The sequence below is a fragment of the Ochotona princeps genome, chromosome 16, assembly GCF_030435755.1.
Source record: "Ochotona princeps isolate mOchPri1 chromosome 16, mOchPri1.hap1, whole genome shotgun sequence".
NCBI classification, from domain to species: Eukaryota; Metazoa; Chordata; class Mammalia; order Lagomorpha; family Ochotonidae; genus Ochotona; species Ochotona princeps.
The window spans coordinates 17,067,426-17,087,612 of record NC_080847.1 but is presented as its reverse complement, the minus strand read 5'-3'; positions in this window follow the sequence as shown (position 1 = coordinate 17,087,612).

Here is a 20,187-nt window from a genome sequence, read left to right as displayed (position 1 = left end):
ATACTGAAGGAAAGGTGACTTGTGTTACTGAGTAACAGAGAAGTGGCCAAACCATGGTCCAAGTGTTCTATTGGAAGCAGAACTTCTTACAGATAAACATGAGTGTTATTTGAAGATATTTTTGAGTGAAGTGTTAATGATGTGGCCTGATTTCTACTGCTTTTTACAGCTCAATGGGGGAGGAGAGAAATGAATTAAGGAATGACTCAATATGCAAGCAGAAATCTGAATTTGAAGATTCCTGAAACTCTTGGGCTGTCTAAACAGTGTGCTCTGGAAACAAGGCCAAAGGCATGGCTGAAAAATCATTTCCTAAGGAGGTTCAGGTTGTTACTCATGGAATCAGTAGCTACCTCATTAGAATCCAGGGAGACTAGAAATCGGAGTATCAGAGAAAGGCGCCTAGCTTGTAGACGTGAACCTATTCATTTCCAATTCAGATTGTTCTCACAGAGAGATAAGAATGATCAGAATATAGGCTATTATGAGTGGGATAGTTAGGAGAGAGAGAGAGAGAAAAAAAGAAACATGAGTGGCTCCCTCAAGCATGGTTTGTGGTTAAAAAAAAAAAAAAGGACTCTTCCCTGTTTTCAGTGTGGAGTGACATTTTAGGGTACATGATGCCATCTGGAAATTTTATGCACATCCATGTAGAATTTAACAGCCATATAATCAAAGTGCCTCCCCCTTATCGGTTCTGAATGAGACATGGGGGCATCTTGAGATTGGCAATATGACTGACGAATGGAGAGATAATATTACATTGCCAATCTTACAATGTTTGCAGCTCACTTCACCAGCTGTCTGCAAATTTACATATCACATACAGGAGTCTTCTGTCTACTATCATGGGCTTTTGTGAATCACCCTGGATGTCAACCAGGCTTCTGAGAATTAGTAGTAGCAAAAACACAGCTTGTGTGCATTTAAGCAGGCAGACACAGGATAGAAGAAAAGGTTGTGAAACTGTTGGGATTCTACAGAAAGAAAATGGAATAATAGGACTGTTAGCCTGCAGCCAGCATTTCTCTTCAACTAAATCGAAAATTATTCACAAAGTTCACAGGACACCAGTTAAAGGAGCAAGACAGCCATCTCATTGGTCTCAAGGGCAAAATATGGAGCAAAGTAAGATGATTCCAAAGGCAAAGGAAAAAATGGAATTCTATTTTCCTTGCAGGATTTGGATCAACGGGACATCCAAGTCTCATTTCTTCCTCCTAATTTCTCCCTCTAGAAGTGAGAATGTGTAATATACATCTTCTGCACCATTATCTCTTAGAACATTGTCCGCCTCCACAGATTTACAGGTGAAAGCTTTGATCCCAGGTGAATCATGCTTGGAGTCTCACATGTATTTGACTTAAATGATATGTAGGTGTGGTATGGGGCTTAGATTTGATGTGGATAGATTCAGACTTTTGCTGATATATTGGGTGGGGTAAATAATCTTCACATAGAAGAGAGTTGTGAATGTTGGATACCAGAGAGCATCATAGAGAAGCCTGCATCATGTCCATCCCCCATGAATCTGTATGAAATCCCAAGTTTCAGTAACTCAGAATGCAATATTGTCTGCAGATATGGTTTTTACAAAGGTAATCAGGTTGGATGAGTTTGTTAGCATAGACCCTAATCTGAAGTGACCTAAATGAAATCAAAACAGGAAGAACGTGGGAGTAAGCTTTGCACAAAGTTGCTTAAGTCACTCATGATGCCTGGTATCCCAGGTCAGAATCCTTGGCGTTGAATCCCAGACATAATCCTAATCCTGTTTCTTGAAAATGCACACTATAGGAGGCATTTAGATTACTATTATACCCAAGCACCTTATCCAAAATCCTTACTACTTTGAACAATGAGTCTGAATTTCCTGGAAGACCCTGCGACCATAGTTGTATAATACTGAGAGTTTCATGACTCATGTACTTGGATCACTGCCATCCCTGTGGGTGTCTTGGACTGAGTTTTGATTCGTGGTTTCAGATTGGATAAACTCTGGCTGTTGCAGACATTTGGGAAGTGAACTAGCATATGGGAACTCTCTCACCTCCCCAACCTTTTCCTCTCTTTCAAATAAAACCTCATAAACAAGTTTTACAGGGGGAAAACTTGGACACAGATTTTTATACAGGAAAATACTGTGTGGGTATGAAGATGGCAACCTACAAGCCAATGGAAGAGACTGGAACACATCCTTTCCTCATTGATTTCATTTGCAATTGGCATTCATCAACAATTGAGTTAAAACAATTCAAGTGTGTGAAGTTGGAAAGGCCATGAGCATTTGTACATCTTCAAATATATGAAGATAAACGATTAAAATAATAGGTAGTTTGGATAAGGTGCTTAGACAATGCATTCACAAGTTAATTGCTGCGGTTGAATTCAGATAGTGTAGATTATGCATAGTAGCAAAAACTATCAAACACTTAAGAACAGTCTTAACAGAAAGATGCAAAACCCATTCTTTCCAAATGAGAAAAGTTCAGTAACTGTTTCAAAAAAAAATGAATGAGAATATTAGGCCAAGTACAAAAACAGAATAATTTTATAAAATTCTCTGTTTTCCAGGATGAGTCATGTAAATTCAATGATATTTCACTCAAAATGTCAAGTAACATCATTTGATGTTACTAGAATCTAAAGAATAAATGAGGAATTAATGCTAAAAGCAAATTTTTCTGAAGTGTGCACAGGATTTGGTCAGAAACTAGTGAGGTTTTACTAGTACTAGGTAGTGGAACTTTTTTGTAATTATGTGAAATGAAAATGTATTTGGATTATTAAGGAGATATCTGATCTTTCTGGCTATTTTGTGGGAAAGGCAAGATCAGAGATGAATGGACCATTTGAAGATTCCAGAAGGACAACATTTGAAATATTGTTTGCAGGTAGCATTTGCAGAATATATAGTTACATTAGTGATTAAATGTGAGGAAAATAGAAGACAGGTTACATGATCAGTTTTAATCTCAAGTAACTGGATGCATACGAATTGGTTATTCAGTAGCATGTTATTTAATTCCATGGTGCTATAAATTTTTAAAATTTTATTCCTGCTGATTTTACTTTATGGCTTTTCATTTAAGGGAATGTATAGTAACTGTGTAAAAGAGACTATTATATTCAAAATGCATCTCAACTTCCAAATCACAGATGGACTTTCAATGAAACTGTTGGATGTATCTCGACAATACGATGCTGGATTCTGCAATTATCTGTACCTATAATGTCAGGATACACTTAAATCGCAGAAGGATGGACTTAAGACTGCTTATAAAGGACTATAATATTGTAATAATATTGCGGAAATCAGCTGTGGGGAGAGAATTTGGAGAGGGGTAAGGAAAATCCAAGAACCTATAGAATTGTATTATAAAATTAAAGTAGAAGGGAAAAATGTATAAGCCCTCAAAAAAAGGGGGGAGACTTGTTGGAGGCTGGTATTTGGGGAAGGATAAATTGCATGTATGGGTCAATTGAGATTCTTAGTAGATAAGAAAGAAATCAGGCATTTAGATATAAGGATCTATAACCTAGAAAAGAAGAAGGCCTTGAAGATAAAAAAAATCAAATAGACGATATTTGATAACTTACAACTGGTCAAGTTTTCCTGATGTAGGGAGGGAAGGTTGCAGCTCAGGCAGTTGAGGTGAGATAGAAAAAGAAAGACACCATCATCTGCCTTTACAAGGAAGTCTGGTTTCAATTTCTTCACTTGCTATCAGGTGTTGAAGAGTGGTCTTTGATACAGAACTGGCTGTGTTAGTGCTACACAGGCAGGGGGGAGGTTCTGCTCTCTGTCCAGAGCTTGCAGCTCTCCCAGAAAATGCATGTGTCCATCACGGTCTGTGTCAAAAAACCACAGGAAAATAAACAACTCCTTGATTGTCAGACTCCTAGAAATCCCAACCCAAAAGCCTAAGAACCCACATGATCACATCTCTAATGGGTTTACAACAAGAGGGTCTTACCATAGGGGATGTGTATATTTGTGAGTGTGTGTTTGTCTGTCTGGCTGCTTCATAACATGCTCTTAAAAATCGTCTTGACACGCATTTTTTATTTTTTGCTCAGAGAATGATGATCAAAAGAGCCCAGATCTGTGCTTGATTTAACTTATGATTTTGTTATGCTTAACACCATATTAAGTAGCATGATTTGTGCTCTCAATTAGCTGTATCTAAAATATTCTTCTCTCACCAAAATGATTCCTAGCATATTTCATTTTAGTTTAATATACTTTTTAATGAGACCAAAATCACAGAATGTTAAATGTGTAAACTTCTTAGGAAATGAATGAACATCATTAAAATAGGACACATACATTCTTTAATTGCATTATCTAATTTCTTTTAAATATGCTTTTGAAGAGAAAGATGTTTATATTAAAATTTGTGTCTGGTTACTGAATTCTCCTCTTACTTTTCCCCCAGGCATTCTTATATATAATAAAATCAGTTTTGAAAATATCTTGCGATTATAGAAACATTATTTTTCCTCCTTAAGAATATTTTTATATTATCCAAAAATCCTGATGTACCATTTTTTATTTTTTTTTTAAAGATTCATTTATTTCATCATAAAGTCAGATATACAGAGAGGAGAAGAGACAGAGAGGAAGATCTTCCGTCCGATGATTCACTCCCCAAGTGAGCCGCAACGGCCAGTGCTGTGCCGATCCGAAGCCAGGAACCAGGAACCTCTTCCAGGTCTCCCACACGGGTGCAGGGTCCCAATGCATTGGGCCATCCTCAACTGCTTTCCCAGGCCACAAGCAGGGAGCTGGATGGGAAGTAGAGCTGCCGGGATTAGAACCGGCGCCCATATGGGATCCCAGGGCGTTCAAGGCAAGGACTTTAGCCACTAGGCCACGCCGCCAGGCCCGATGTACCATTTTTTAAATCTGTGTTTCTCATATCTTTTCAGCATCCTTTGTGCAATGTACACATTAGGTTTCCAGATACACATTTAGAAATTGAAAGGTCTGTACTTTTGCTTCTTTATTTCTGAATGATGAAAATCCTCCCCATTCACACACACACACACACACACACACTCTCTCACACACACAATGTTAGCCTTGAATTAACTGGTCACATTTTGACTAAATAATTCAGAGATTTAAAGGGGGTAGGAGACATCATAGCATGGAAGTAGATTCCACCTGCCAAACTAATGTTGTTTTCATCGATCCCCGACTTATTAACACGAGAGCTCTCAACGACGCTGGACAAGGAACATCTTGAAGCTGATCACCAATATCTTGCTGAGTCATAGCTACACTTGACACTTTTCCTCTTGATTATTAAAACACATTCAGCAACACCTCAACTATATCTGGTGGGGCAAACAGCATCTCTATGCCCAGGTGTCCTGGGGAATAGCTCTATTTTCAGATTCGTGGAAAAGCAGAACTCACACTTCTTGAAAGAACATTTTAGGTCATGAAGAGTGTGTTTTAAGCTTCTTTGCTTCAAGCAAGACAGTTTTGTAGCTCAGGGAAACTGACTCAGTAATTTGGAAAAATAGGTGCTGTGATTGATGAAAAGTGAGGTGCAATATACAAACATCTGTGTGAACTGAGAGCTCAGACAATTATGTAATAATTATATTCACTGGTAAACATTATTATTGCACTTGATAATGTGCAATTAAAGGTAAAGTTACTCTTACCCGCTACAAAAACCTCCAGTTGATTGAAACAGCTGACTATTGAGACTTGCTCTCCAGGGTATATGTTTTAAGATCAGTGCAAAATAGAAGGATACTTCAGAAAATTATTGGGGGATGGCATTAAAAGACAGGTTATGTTGATCTAAGCATTGTAAGTCATGCATACAAGTGGTCTTTACAAACATGAAAATGTGTTTTGAAAAGTAGTAGATGTGGGTTGCCATATTCTTGCACCAAAATATACTTTCCATTTTAAATTAAGGAAAAATAGAAAGACAGAGAGATAAAGCACTCATACTCACTTGGACTGGAGTCCTCAAATGCCCACAATGGCCAGAAATAAACCAAAGCAAAGCTGGGAGCTGGAAACTTAGTGCAGTTCTGGTTGGGTAGCAGTAATCCAGACACTTTAGTCACCCCTACCGCCTCCTGGAGTCTATATTAGAGTCAGCACCTGCAGCTTGGTATGACATCCAGCTAAAATGGATGCTAGAATAAACGTGCATGCTAATACTTCTAATTGTAAAGAAAACTAAGGTACCAACACCAGTTAAGTGATTCCATCTCTTGGAGCTGTTACTGCGATAAATAGTGCAAAATCTTTAAGTCTAAATAATTAGTTATGGATGTCAACTTGCTTCCATTCATATTAAAAATCAGCTATTTCTTTCTTGTTTATAATAAACATGATTACTAGGATGACACTAGCCCATTGCTAGAAATATGAAAACCCAAGGGTGCTTAGAAAAGTCTGATGGGCCAATGCTTTGGAACAGCAAGCTAAGCCTCCGCTTGCAACGGCAGCATGCCATATGGGCACTAGATCAAGTCCTTGTTACTCCACTTCCAATCCAGCTGCCTGTCAATGCAGGCCCTGGCTCCAGGCCCTAGCTGCTGTGGCCATTTGCATATTGAACCAATGGATACAAGATCTGCTCTATCTCTTCTCCTCTTTCTGTGACTCTTTCTCAAATGAAATACATCTTTGAGGAAAAATAATTGTGGGGAATAAAATTAAATGATATTTATCTGGGCAGGCATTTGACCCAGCTGATAAGATGTCTGGATGCCATATTTGGGTACCTGGGTTCAAGTCCTGGCTCCCATTCCTGAGATATCATATGTTTTCTCCAAGTAGTTGGGTCTTAAATAGAAGACAGTCATGACAATGCAACTGAATGCAGCGTTCGTTTCCACATTATATTTAACATGTGTGAATATGCTCTATATGTTTTAAGAAATTCTATATCATTAGATCACAAAAATATTCTGTTAGATTAGCATGTAACATTTTTTAAGGATTTGATTTTCGTGGGGCCAGCTCCTGGGCATAATATGCTAAGTCTTCTTTTAGCACTAGCATCCTGTAGGAGTGCTGGTTCATGTCCTGGACGCTTCATTTGCCATCCAGCTCCCTACCTGTAGCCTGGGAAAACAGCAGAGGACAGTTCAAGGCCCTCAGCACCTGCATGCACGTGGGAGGCCCAGAAGAAACTCCTGGCTCCTGGCTTAGGATCCGCTCAGCCCCAGCCACTGCGGCTATTTGAGGACTGCACCAGAGGGTGGAGGATCTCTTTATCTGTCTCTCCTCCCTGTAAAATCCTCCATTCAAATAAAAATAAATAAATCTGAAAAAAGATTTTAAAAACGGTTTTTGAAGCAACTATGAGGTTTTATGATAATGAATGGGGCAAGAAGCTGCGTTGTTTATTGAGCAATTAATTTCTCTTTCCCCTTCACAACTGTAACACCCCTCTTCATATAAACAATTTTCCTTATGATTCTTTAGCTAATAGTCATTTAAATGGTTCTGGAGTTTTGACAAGATTTGTCACTGATATTTCAAGGTAACAGATTCACACTTGGTAAATTCCACTTCGCTTCCCCTCGTCTTCGTCTTGTGTCTTTTCTATTTCCTCTTGTCCTCCTGCTCAGCTTTTGGCTGGTCCCTTGTCAGGAACGGCCTGATTTTACCTTCCATTTTTTGCTCTTTTATTATACCAGTGTTTTTACATTGTACAGTTTTATTAATGTGCCTTTGATGCATACACAACAGTGTTCATCCTCTTTGTGCTAACAGTGCCATTTCAATTCAATCATGCTTTTCTTCATTTCTGAAAAAATAATCAACTTTTCAAATATGATGTTTTTAATTTCCTCTATTCTCTCCGAGAACAATACAATTCTGTAGTGACATCTCAAATATCTCTTCTATGTGTCTCTAATTTCAGACCCCCACAGTGGGCTATCTGTACTTTTTTTTTCCACTTTATTAATTCCATCCTTAATGTTGTGCAATGGCAACATTAGTTTTGTCTTAAATCTCCATTGCACTGTTCAACATTTATAGGCTTTTGTTTGGATCTTTTTCATGTTCTCATTTCTTACTGTTCTTTGTGGTTTCTTGTCCTATTGTTTAAGTCAGCGTTACCTCAGTTACTCTGAAGATCCAGAGGTACATTCGTTTCAAATTAGTTTTTATTCTGTTAGCTTCAATTTCTGAGATAGTTATCTCCTGACTTAATATATCTGGTAGCACTGGATTCTGGTTTCTTTTTACAGGCACCTCAGTTTTTTTTTCAGGCTTATATTGATTCAGAATAATCTCTTACTATTTCCTAGGTGTTTTGTCTGAGCCACCCACTGCCTCCCTCTCTCAAGGATACATTCCATCACTCTATTTGTTGGGCTGACTCACTTTTTGGTATGATAGGGAATTTCACAGGAAAAGGTGAAGGCCATCTTGATTCTTGTCTTACATGAAAGGATTTTCATGCAGACAATTTCAGTGTGCAAAACAAGACGTATTGGAAGTTTTAAAGATGGAAACCTACTTCACAGCATCTGAAGAGGTGTTTTCAAGACAGAAAGATTCAAGAAAACGGTGAAGTCATGTCTTTACAGCACAATGCTGGTGAGCAGAAAAATGGCGAACAATCAACTAGAGGGCAAGGACACCACCCATCAGAAGGCCGCACTTGCAATCCTGTCTAGCTTGCTCATGACAAAACAAAAAGCCATTCAAGCACGTGACTGGTACCTTTTTCTTTCAATTCTCAGGGTAAGCTTAAAACTCAGAAGGGTAGGAAGGCACTTTAGTCTTACGAAAAGTACCTTCTGGGCAGTTTACTGTTGGAAACTCAGCTGTTTAGTGCCCTGAGACTAACAGTGTAACCAAAGCCAAACGTCAACAGCTGAATCCTTACTGAGAAATCAAAGGGAGAAGTGGGGTCCCAGTTCACAAACTGGCTCCTAAGCCTGCTGCTTGGGAAATCACAGCTGCCTTGCAACAGAAATTAGGGGAAGAAATACATTAAAGTGAGAGAGATAGTCATAGAATGTCACAGCAAGAGTATTCGTAATTCTTCAAAAGAAACAAACTACCTATTCATCCTTTCACGATCTTCCTCAGTAATTGTCATGGCAGTTATTTGAGAGGTGAATCAGTGGATGCCAGATCTCTGTATCTATGTCACTCTGCCCTTCAAATAAATCAAAAACTAAAACATAAAAAGTGAAACTTGGGGCCCGGCGGCGTGGCCTAGCGGCTAAAGTCCTCACCTTGAACGTGCCAGGATCCCATATGGGCACCAGTTCCAATCCCAGCAGCTCCACTTCCCATCCAGCTCCCTGCTTGTGGCCTGGGAAAGCAGTTGAGGACGGCCCAAAGCCTTGGGACCCTGCACCTGCATGGGAGACCTGGAAGAAGCTCCTGGCTTCAGATCGGCTCAGCTCTAGCCATTGCTTTCACTTGTGGAGTGAATCATCGGACGGAAGATCTTCCTCTCTGTCTCTTCTCCTCTCTGTATATCTGACTTTGTAATAAAAATAAATAAATCTTTAAAAAAAAAAGTGAAACTTGGTTCACCCACTATCCATTATTTTTCTGTATCTTATTGTATATAAAAGATTCTAAACACATGAGACCTTTTTTTATTTGATAATCATTTTAATGCTGCCTGATATCAGTTTTTTATCTCTGTTTTCTCTTGGCTTCATTATTTCCACAGGAAAATATATTTTAAAATTTAAAGAGAGAAATTCTTGTTTGTGTATTCTGAAATTTGTTTTTATTGAAAAAGCAGATTTACAGAGAGAAGGAAAGACAAAGAGAAAGATCTTCCATCTGCTGCTGGTTCATTCTCAAAATGGCCACAATGGCCGGAGTTGAGTTGATCCCACGCCAGGAGCCAGGAGCCTCTTCCAGGTCTCCAATGCTGGTGCAGGTTCCCAAGGCTTTGGGCCATCCTCCCACTTTCCCAGGCTGAAATTTATTTTGATGAATAGAATGACATAAGAAGCTAACTCTAAAAAGGAATGGGTACACCAACATTCCTTGAGTAATACATATTCTCTCCTTATTTAAATTGCTACCTTCTAGCATGGTATGCTTGAACACATAGCAATTACATTTCTGAACTTCATTATCTTCTTTTGGTCTTTTTACTTGTATGTCATTACTGTGTCATCTTAAATGATACATTTTTGAGTCATGTAAATATTTTCAAAAACTAATATCCTCTTTCTATTCTCTTATCCTTTTTGCTTCCTTCCTGATTAGTTCCACAGCTTTACACTTTCAATTAAATTTTAGGTGAGATGATATTTTTCATGCTTTTGTCTAAATGTTCAGGGTATGGTGAAAGTCAAATAAACAATAGGTTATTAGCAGGGTGTTGTTGTAACTGAAGCTGTTCTGCAGACACAGAAATGTAGCTGGGAAACATTTCTTGTATCTGACTTGAAGGGAGAAAAAAAAAAAAGTAAATTTCAGCCTATCACAAACAGCTAACAACCACTTAGTTCTGCCACCAGGGCGGGCCCATTACAATGTGCCCAAACAAGGCACATGCCCACTATACTCCAGAATGTAATGTGTTTACCTGCGTATTCAGTCTATAAGCTCCAATTGTCCATGTTACCAAAGCCTGAGTCCCTGCACCTGTCCCAGTGCTGCTGGCTGTCTGATGCATGAACTGTTCTCTCCTCAAGCTATACATGTTTTTTGCCTAAATATTTTCTTTGAAAAGCACATGAGAATTTCCCGAATTTACACATCATTGTAGGAACTTCTAATTTGACCGTTATAAATGTCACGGGTCACTACACATTGAAGTTCTATGTGTTCATAAACATTCTGATCACTTCTTCCAAAGCTGTTATTATTGGAATGACCTATATCATTACGAAGGTTTTATTTATCCTATGATATTGTTGACCTACTTTTTGATGTATAAGAATATCATTAATTTTTATCATTTCTTTGATATTTGACATCAATATTGCCTCTTAAAATGCTATTTTGTTCTGTTACAGGTAGCTCAATCATACATTTATATATGAATGAAAGCACATCTGTTGTTTTTCAAAATGTATCACTTTTACTTCATTTTCTTTTCTATTTTATTGTTTTGTTCTTTCAAAACAGTGCCAAATGGCATGTAATTACTAGGAAAAAAAATCACATCTTTATTTTTATTATAATGGAAATGCTTCCACATTTCATAGCGAAACATGATGCAGAACATTGACCTTTGAATTTTATTAATTGCCCTGTTAATTCTCATTAAAATGATTATGTTTAAGTTGTACTAATGTTACATCATTCAGTTCTGATTTGAACTTAAAAAGGCCACAAGGTATTACTTTACTATTGAATTCTGTTTGATGACAGGTTGGTTTTTGTTTGCTTGTTTGTTTTTTAGTGTTGGAGTTCTCTGCATTTGTGTCACTTCCCAGCAAACATCAGTAATTGTGAGACTATTCTTTTTGCAAATATTGTGTCCACTGTTCTATGGTAGGCATTAGTTCTGAAAATGCTTTATTTGAAATTAAAAGACATGGGGCCTGGCACCATGGCCTAGCGGCTAAAGTACTCGCCTTGAACACCCCGGGATCCCATATGGGCACCAGTTCTAATCCCGGCTGCTCCACTTCCCATCCAGCTCCCTGCTTGTGGCCTGGGAAAGCAGTCGAGGATGGCCCAAAGTCTTGGGACCCTGTACCCTCGTGGGAGACCTGGAGGAGGTTCCTGGTTCCCGGCTTCAGATCGGCGCAGCACTGGCCGATACGCTCACTTGGGGAGTGAAACATCAGACGGAAGATCTTCCTCTCTGTCCTTCTCTGTATATCTGACTTTGTAATAAAAATAATAATAAAAAAGAAATTAAAAGACATGAAATTTGTGACCTACTGATATGATTATAGATTTATCATGCAAAATCACAAAAAGAACAGATCGTGACAGAAATGAAACTGCTCCCATAACAGTCTTTATTTACCAATTATCCACTCAAAAATGTTTATTGTGAATCTACTTTATGTGTTTTTTTTTTAACTTGGAAATAAAGGTTGTTTTTTTCTAACTTGGAAATGAAGAGGTTGTCTCTTCAGTTTGCAAAATGTTTTGCTTTGCTGAAGTTGGCGTTCAGGTGAGGCATACTGATATAAAAGAAGTTTTTTTCATTGTTTGAATTTTGTTATATTTAGGTATAAACTATTAAAGGAGCAAATAAGGCCTTAAAAGTGAATGAAAATGAATGGAAAAAGATAATACGGTGGGGAAGAGATAGGAGGCGTAGCTAGCTAATCCTCCACCCGCTAGCACCTGTATCTCCTATGGGCACCAGTTCTCGTCCTGGATGCTCCATTTCCTATTCAGCTCCTTGCTTACAGCATGGGAAAGCAGCAGAGGGAGATTTTGGGCCCTTGCACCCACATGGGAGACCCTAAAGAAGCTCCTGGCTCTGGTTTAGTTCTGGTCATTGCTGCCATTTGAGGAATGAATCAGCAGATAGAAAATCTCTTTCTGTCTTTCTGTAATTCCATCGTCCAAATAAATAAATCTTCAAAAAGAAGGAGGAGGAGGAAGAGAACAGGGGGACAAAATCCACTAACCTGTGCAGAAGCTTCCAGTGACGGATCTTGAGCTAAGACAAACAGGCACACATCTAAATTATACAAATGGTATTTTTACGAATATAAAAGGGACAAGGATGCATTTAAAATTCTCTCTCCTTACAGTCTTTTGGCACACCTAATAAATTTTATATTCCTTTGGTAATACATAGAAGAGAAAGAACAAATGATACTCATATATAGGACATAAGGAAATGAATGTTTCTGATATTTTTCTTTGTTTCTCTTGTATTTACACCAGACGCTGCATGCAAAAATGGAATCATTCAGAGTAACTCCCTTGGCCAAGTTTACACAGAATTCAACAATGCAACTGTGACTCAAGATATTTTGCAACTCATTTCTGGATATTGCTCTGACAATTTATGAGATTCTGCCCTAGATCTGCCTCACAGCATTTGTGCTTGGTTGGGACTGCAAGTTAGTCTGATAATGAATGGAATTTCCTTAGTCTCAGCTGAGTCCTCAATATGTATTCGTTTGTTTGAAAAGTGTAGAGGCTGGACAAATGAATATTCCATCTGCTGGTTCACACCTTTAAAGGTCTTCAACAGCTAGAGTGGTGCCAGGTTGAAATCAGGGGCCAGGGTCTCCACACAGGAGTCCCGTGTGGGTGTGAAAAGCACAAACATTTACAGCATCATGGACTGCTTCAACTCTGCATTCAACAATGCAGAAACGAAAGCAGCATCAGGATCCACATGGGGCATGTAGGTATGGAATATAGGAATCCCAAACAATGCATTACCTCATGTGCCAAATGCCCATTGCTGTGGGCCTGATGTAAGATACTCCCTGCTGGAAGTGCCCACCGGCCTACCCAACGCCCGAACTTTACTATGACTACTGAGACAGGTACCTCACGCAGGACTCTCTGTGAGAAAAACACACTGTAGTGGTAGGAAACACAAAGAGTGTGAAAGAGCTCAGAGCCTGACTGACGAAAACAACAACTGTATTTCAGCAAGGAAAGATACTTCTTTTTTTTAAGATTTATGTATTTTTATTGGAAAGTCAGATATACAGAGAGGAAGAGAGACAGACAGGAGGAAGATCTTCCATCCGATGATTCACTCTCCAAGTGACCGCAATGGCCAGCGCTGTGCCGATAAGAAGCCAGGAGCCAGGAACCTCCTCCAGGTCTCCCACATGGGTGCAGGGTCCCAAGGCCTTGGGCCATCCTCGACTGCCACAAGCAGGAAGCAGGATGGAAAGTGGAGCTGCCGGGACTAGAAGCGGCGTCTGTATGGGATCCCGGCACGTTCAGGGTGAGTACTTTAGCTGCTAGGCCAGGCCGCCGGGGCCCAAGGAAAGATACTTCTTATTTCATTCTCTGCTCCCCCTGCAGGGGCAATGATCCCCTCTCCCCCAAGTCTGCCGGATTTTCTTTGCCCTGACATGATGCCAGCACCCCATATGGGAGGTCCTCCTATGATGCCAATGATGGGCTCTCCTCCCCCGGGATGATACCAGAGAGACCTGCTCCTGGAATGAGGTCATCCTTGGGAGACCATGTGCTAAAGATGCCGGGTCCCCCAATGATGAGGCCTCCTTCCTGTCCCGGGATGGTGCCCAGTCGGCCAGGACTGACTTGGGCAGACAGGAGAGCAGGAAGCCCTCCTAGCAATGTGGTGTCACTCCTTCTGCTTCACCAGCAGATTGTGATGCTGTGACTCTGAGTGTTTTCTAGCAGCGTGACAAAGATGATTTGCTCCTCTTTCCTATTAAGAAAGTAGTTTCAGAGGAACAGAAGTGGAGTTTTTAAAAAGCACAGTTTTTTTTAGTACTGTGAAATGGTCAACATTTAACCCGGCGGCTTGGCCTAACAGCTAAAGTCCTCACCTTGAATGTGCCGGGATCCCATATGGGCACCAGTTCCAATCCCAGCAGCTCCACTTCCCATCCAGCTCCCTGCTTGTGGCCTGGGAAAGCAGTTGAGGACGGCCCAAAGCCTTGGGACCCTGCACTTGCACGGGAGACCTGGAAGAAGCTCCTGGCTCCTGGCTTCAGATCAGCTCAGCTCTAGCCATTGCTTTCACTTGTGGAGTGAATCATCGGACGGAAGATCTTCCTCTCTGTCTCTCCTCTCTGTATATCTAACTTTGCAATAAAAAAAAAATCTTTAAAAGAATGTTCCATGTTAGCAGTGTTAAGGCTAAGCCATAGTAACATTGCTCAAGCATATAAATTATGGAATAAGATGTTTTTCCTAATTTATATAATAATTCTTTCAAAAATTTTATGGATGTTGCAATGACATCCCCTCTCAAAAAATAAAAGAAAATAATACTTCTAGATTTGACATTCTTCAAGGGAAGGGTTAGTGCTATTTACTTATTTTATTCATTTTTAATCATTAGTTAAATCTTTGGTTCTTAACTTGAAATATCATTTGATTTTTACAAACACATGTTCAACGAATGAAATAAAATGATTTACTTAATGACAAAACAAAGATTTGTGGAGATGTTTCGGCACCACGCAGAGTAAATTACATTTACTTCACTACATGTTAATCTAATGAATAAATATTTATTCAAATTGCAAGTAAATCAAGATAGGAAAACACAGAGGGTAGTTCGATTGTCAACCATCTGAAGTTTACAGATAGAATTGGGTTGGTGAGTTCTTTTGTTATGAGAACATTGCAAACGAATCATTTACGAACATTTAAGGGACATTCTGGATTTGTGGATATAGCAATGAGTGAGTCAGATTCAAATAACTTCCTCACATTCTAGTGTCTAGATAGTCTCATATTTTCTCATGTTCAGTATCTGCAGTCACTTAAAAATATCCAACCAGGCTCTATTTATATGCCTTTCAATTGTATATTGATACTTCCAGGAACCTGAGTTGAACCATAATAAATATATACATCCTTGCAGCAATCGCATTTGTCACTCCAGGTTCAGAATTTAGTCCTTAATGAGGGGAGATTGTTTCAAATGAGCATGATGTTTCTGAGTTTTTCCATTGCTTCAGACATCATCATTCTGAATGCTGCTGAAGATTCTAGGGTTTCAGAAAATACTACTGTTATTGGACAGTTTACACAAGTCCTAGAGTGAAATGACCCTCACAAATGCCATTGGTCAAAATACTCCCAATAAGAGATTCTGAGGTCTTTTCGTCTTGGGAAAGTTGACAAGAAAGAGACAACAGAGTTCAAAACTACCTTCAAGGTGCAAGGTCAGCACAAGTCCAATGCACCCACAATCTTCTGTTTCGCAATTTCCTGATCCCAATCTCCTATTCCTACCCAGCTGTAGATGTTCTTAGTGAAAACTTGTCTCTTGTGATAGCTGGCTCGTTGTGGTATTTATTTTTTAATCAATTCTTCAATTCTACACATAAATCCACAAACGTGATGACAGTAATTACTAGAATGATTCACCTGCCCTGAAATTAGCTTACAACAAATGTGATTATGTCGATCAGTAACAGCATCCATCATCTAGACATAATTCTATCCAATTAGTTACTCTTATTTTGGACAAAATGTGAGTACCTATCACGAACTGGAGATTGTGTCGATAGTAGCAAGTTCTCACAGAACTGAGGGTTCATTTGCTTTAAGGCTGATGAAAGGGTTCAGTCTACATTTGTATGTGTAACAACCTATTTCCCCTGCAATCCACCACACTCATTTAAAAAGTTAACTCTTTAAGAATCATTCTTAAAATGTATCGTAAAATTGGAGAAGTTGTTTTGGCCATAGGCAGAGGAAGATGATTTCTTTCAACTTGTCTCTTACCACTAGTGAAAGATAAAATTCAAGACCCATCCACAGAGAAAGTATCAGGAAACAGATCTGTTTTGAACCTCCTAGAAACTTTTTAGATATCACCAGTGCAGCTTCCTTAAATTCGCTTTTAATGGTGACTAGCAGGAAGAAGGGAGTAGAACCTGTGTTCACCAATCCCCAGACACCGGGGATTATCCATTAGCTTACAAGCATTCCAAGGGAAGAGATGCTGCCTTGCTCAAAGGCAATATGCTCCCAGTACTAGCACAGTGCTCAAAAGCAGTTCTTAAACCAAACTGCAATGAAGATGACTGCTACACATCTCACTGAGTGTGGCTCTCTAAAACAGTTCTTGACAACAAGAGATAGGTTCTCTTATTCCCTTGCTGCTTAGCTCTGTATCTATTCAACTAAGCTCAGTTAAGGAGTTAAAATGTTGATGAGATAATTTGCATGACATTCAATTCTGTTTGGGAAAGTTGATACACACAATTTACCTTTCTCCCTGCATTTCACTTTCTTATTTCCATTTCCCTCAACTTTAGTGAAGGTCTTCTAAATCACTGTGAAAATATTTTTTTTGTTTTGTTTTGTTCTATTTTGTCATAGAGGTAAAATTCTTCCCAAGAGGTATTTGAGATTTGCAGAGCACAGTTTGACTTCAGTTTACGAATTCTTTTCCCCACAACTACCTTATAACATTTTAGTGAGATTCTACAGCTTCCTTGCTGTAACAAGCCTTGCCAGGCAAAAGTTCTTGGCTTATGCAAACAATCTTTCCAAGACAAAAGGATGTCTTCTGCTCATACAATACACTCACAAAATAATAACCAGGTTTCGGAAGCTCCAATATTAAACTTCTTGGGCTCAGGGATAAAATAGAATTGAAAAGGGTGTAAAGTAATGTAACTGAAGTTTTTTACACTAGTAGATGAAAATAAGAAAGAAAAGAAAAAATATTCATTGAACTTCAACTGATTAACAAACTCCTAACCATTCAGATTGAATTCAAAATCAGGTTAATTGTACTTTGAATGCATGTCTGAGTATGAGAGATTTAAATTAGACATTTGCATTGTTTTGACTTTTGTACCTGGGGAGTATTGTGTTTGAATAAAAGATTCCATTTCATTTAATTTTTTTGGGGGGGGGAACTGTTCTAAAGCATCTGAATTTTTCGATTTGTGTGTATACTGCTCAACACGCAATATAAAACAGCATGAAATGATTGCTTAATATTCTAAAGTCTTTAAAATGCAGTCTATAAAGCTGCTTCATTGAACTTGTAGTTTTTTATCATTTTATTAGACAAATTGTCTTACATTGAAAAATATATGGTATGTTAATTCATGGAGCTAAAATATGCAACTAGAGTGCAATGACTGTGAATATCCCAGTACCTAATTTAAACTGCCATCATTAATAATAAATCATGAAAACACTCAAATAACTCTTGTTTATTATTCAAATTGCTATTTTCCTGTGCATTTGCCACATTATTTATTCATTTAATAACAGGAACTTCTAAGCCCATGTATGTTTTTGTGAACAATCATAAAATGTTGCCTTTGTAATACACAGCCAAAAATATATTTCAAGGTTACTGCTTCCCAATAGCCAGTACATCTTAACTACTAACTGTGTGAAATAACAACCTTGATCTGAGAGATATTTTTTCCCAAAATTATCCACATGTATTCATTGATTGAAACTTCTAGCCAAGTGTTCATACAGAAACATTTAAATTAGCTTATAAGAGTCTTACACAAGAAGACACTGATTTTTTCAGGTAGTGTGTACCCTAGCAATTTGTGTTATTACCACAAATTCTCCTATTGAATATACATTTATTTTTAGCTTATTGGGTGGTGACTAATTAGGTTTAATAGCCAAGCCTTGCTGCTTGTGGTCACACATATTATCAAACACAAATCATACAATTACCTCACAGTAATTACACTGTATCCAAATATGCAGACAATAGTTTGTGGTGAAAAGAGGCACACACAAAAAAGAAAATGAAATTTAAAAAAAGTTTACAAACAATTTTACCACTAATGCCCTCTGTACCATTGAAATAAGTCAAACTCAGCGAATTGAATACACATTAACGTACAGGAATAAGAGCATAGCAAGGGTAATTTTACATAAAATCACCTAACAAAGAAAGAGTAGTTTTTGGTCACATAGAGGAGGCTATCAATAAGAGTTAGTTTCCTTCCCTCCTCCCTCCATCCATAGCAGAGATTCTAACCGTAAACTGACTTGCTAAAATCACATACTCCATGAGCAGTGAAACTGCAAATTCAATTACTCATGTCCAATTCAGGGTTTTGTTCCATTTGTAGCATTTGCAACAAAACAGTTCTCCAACTAAAGACCATTATTCTCAATGCAATTAGGTGAACCCAAAAGAACTAATATCATATGTTCTCTCTGATATCAGACAACCTGCATGCAAAACACAAAATCAATAAATATAGTGGCAAACATGTATGAACATACAGTCATCTAGAGGAACTGTACAACAGAGTATCATATCGTGAAGTGAAAACACAATACAGTATGCGTCTCTACTTCTGAATAAAGGATGGACTCCTAATGAAACTGTTAAATTTATCTTGACAATAGAAGGCTGGACTTTCTATCATTGTCTATACCTACAATGTCATCACACCCTGAAATAGCAGAATAATGGATTTATGACTGTTTTTAAAGAACTATACTATTGTGATATTGTAAGGGAAATCAGTTGAGGGAGAGGAATTGGAGAGGGGAGGAAATACCTGAGCCAATGGAACTGTATCATAAAATAAATAAATATTTAAAAAAAAAAAGAACTGACAGAAGGATAACACCATTGAAGGCAGAAGAGCAGGAAGGGTTGGATGTGTGAGGAAGCTGAACAATGAGTAGAAACAGATCTCACAGAGCCTGCTAAGCCCTGTTGAGCTCAGTCCTGATTCTACCAGTGCTTGTGGGACAACACTTAAAGGGTTTTGATTAAAAATCTCCTCTTTTTTTCAGTTTTTCTTGACTACTGTATGGAGATGGTTCAGATGGTGAAAATGGAAAAGCCAGTTCAGAGGTTGATGGATTCAATCATGTACTCAATACTGATAGCTTACAAATAGGCGGTGGTATTAGTGAAAATACAAACAGCCTAAATACGAAAGATGCAAGACCATGATGCCGTTGCATGCAACACTAAAATATTTCGTAACAGTACAATAATATGGAGGATACAGCAATGTGGGTGGTGGCCGGAAGTGGAACTGGTGCTGAGTGGAGAGGAGATGAGTTTTGCATTGCTATTTCTGCCTCTCCCCCCCCCCTTTTTTTTTTTAACATTTTAGATATCAAGAATATATTTCCTTATTAAGAGAATAAAGACATGATATTGAAGAGTTTTTGTTAGAAGCTGGCAAAGCTAAGAACAAAAGGAAAGGATTATTAGTGACCTATGGACACTACAATGGTTGCAGACAGACTGATAGGGGTCATTCTTGTGACAAGACTTTTGCTGCTGTGGAAAACTTCATTTTTTTATGGGCTGATCTCTTGCATCCGTGTCTTAAGGAAGTATTATTGCAATCAGGGAAGAGATGCAGAGCATTCTAGATTTTAGAAATGGTGGATAATGGAAACATTCATTCATTCATTCACCACTTATGAAGTGCTGCATGTACCAAGATGCTTTTCAGTCAGCAGGGATATGTGAGAAAAACTTGATGATGTGTGAAATATTCTTAGACTATCAAAGAGCTAACTCAGACAGTACCATAAAAAGTCAGAAATCAACAAGTGACGAATTAAGGGGAATTTTTTCTGAGTTATATTGG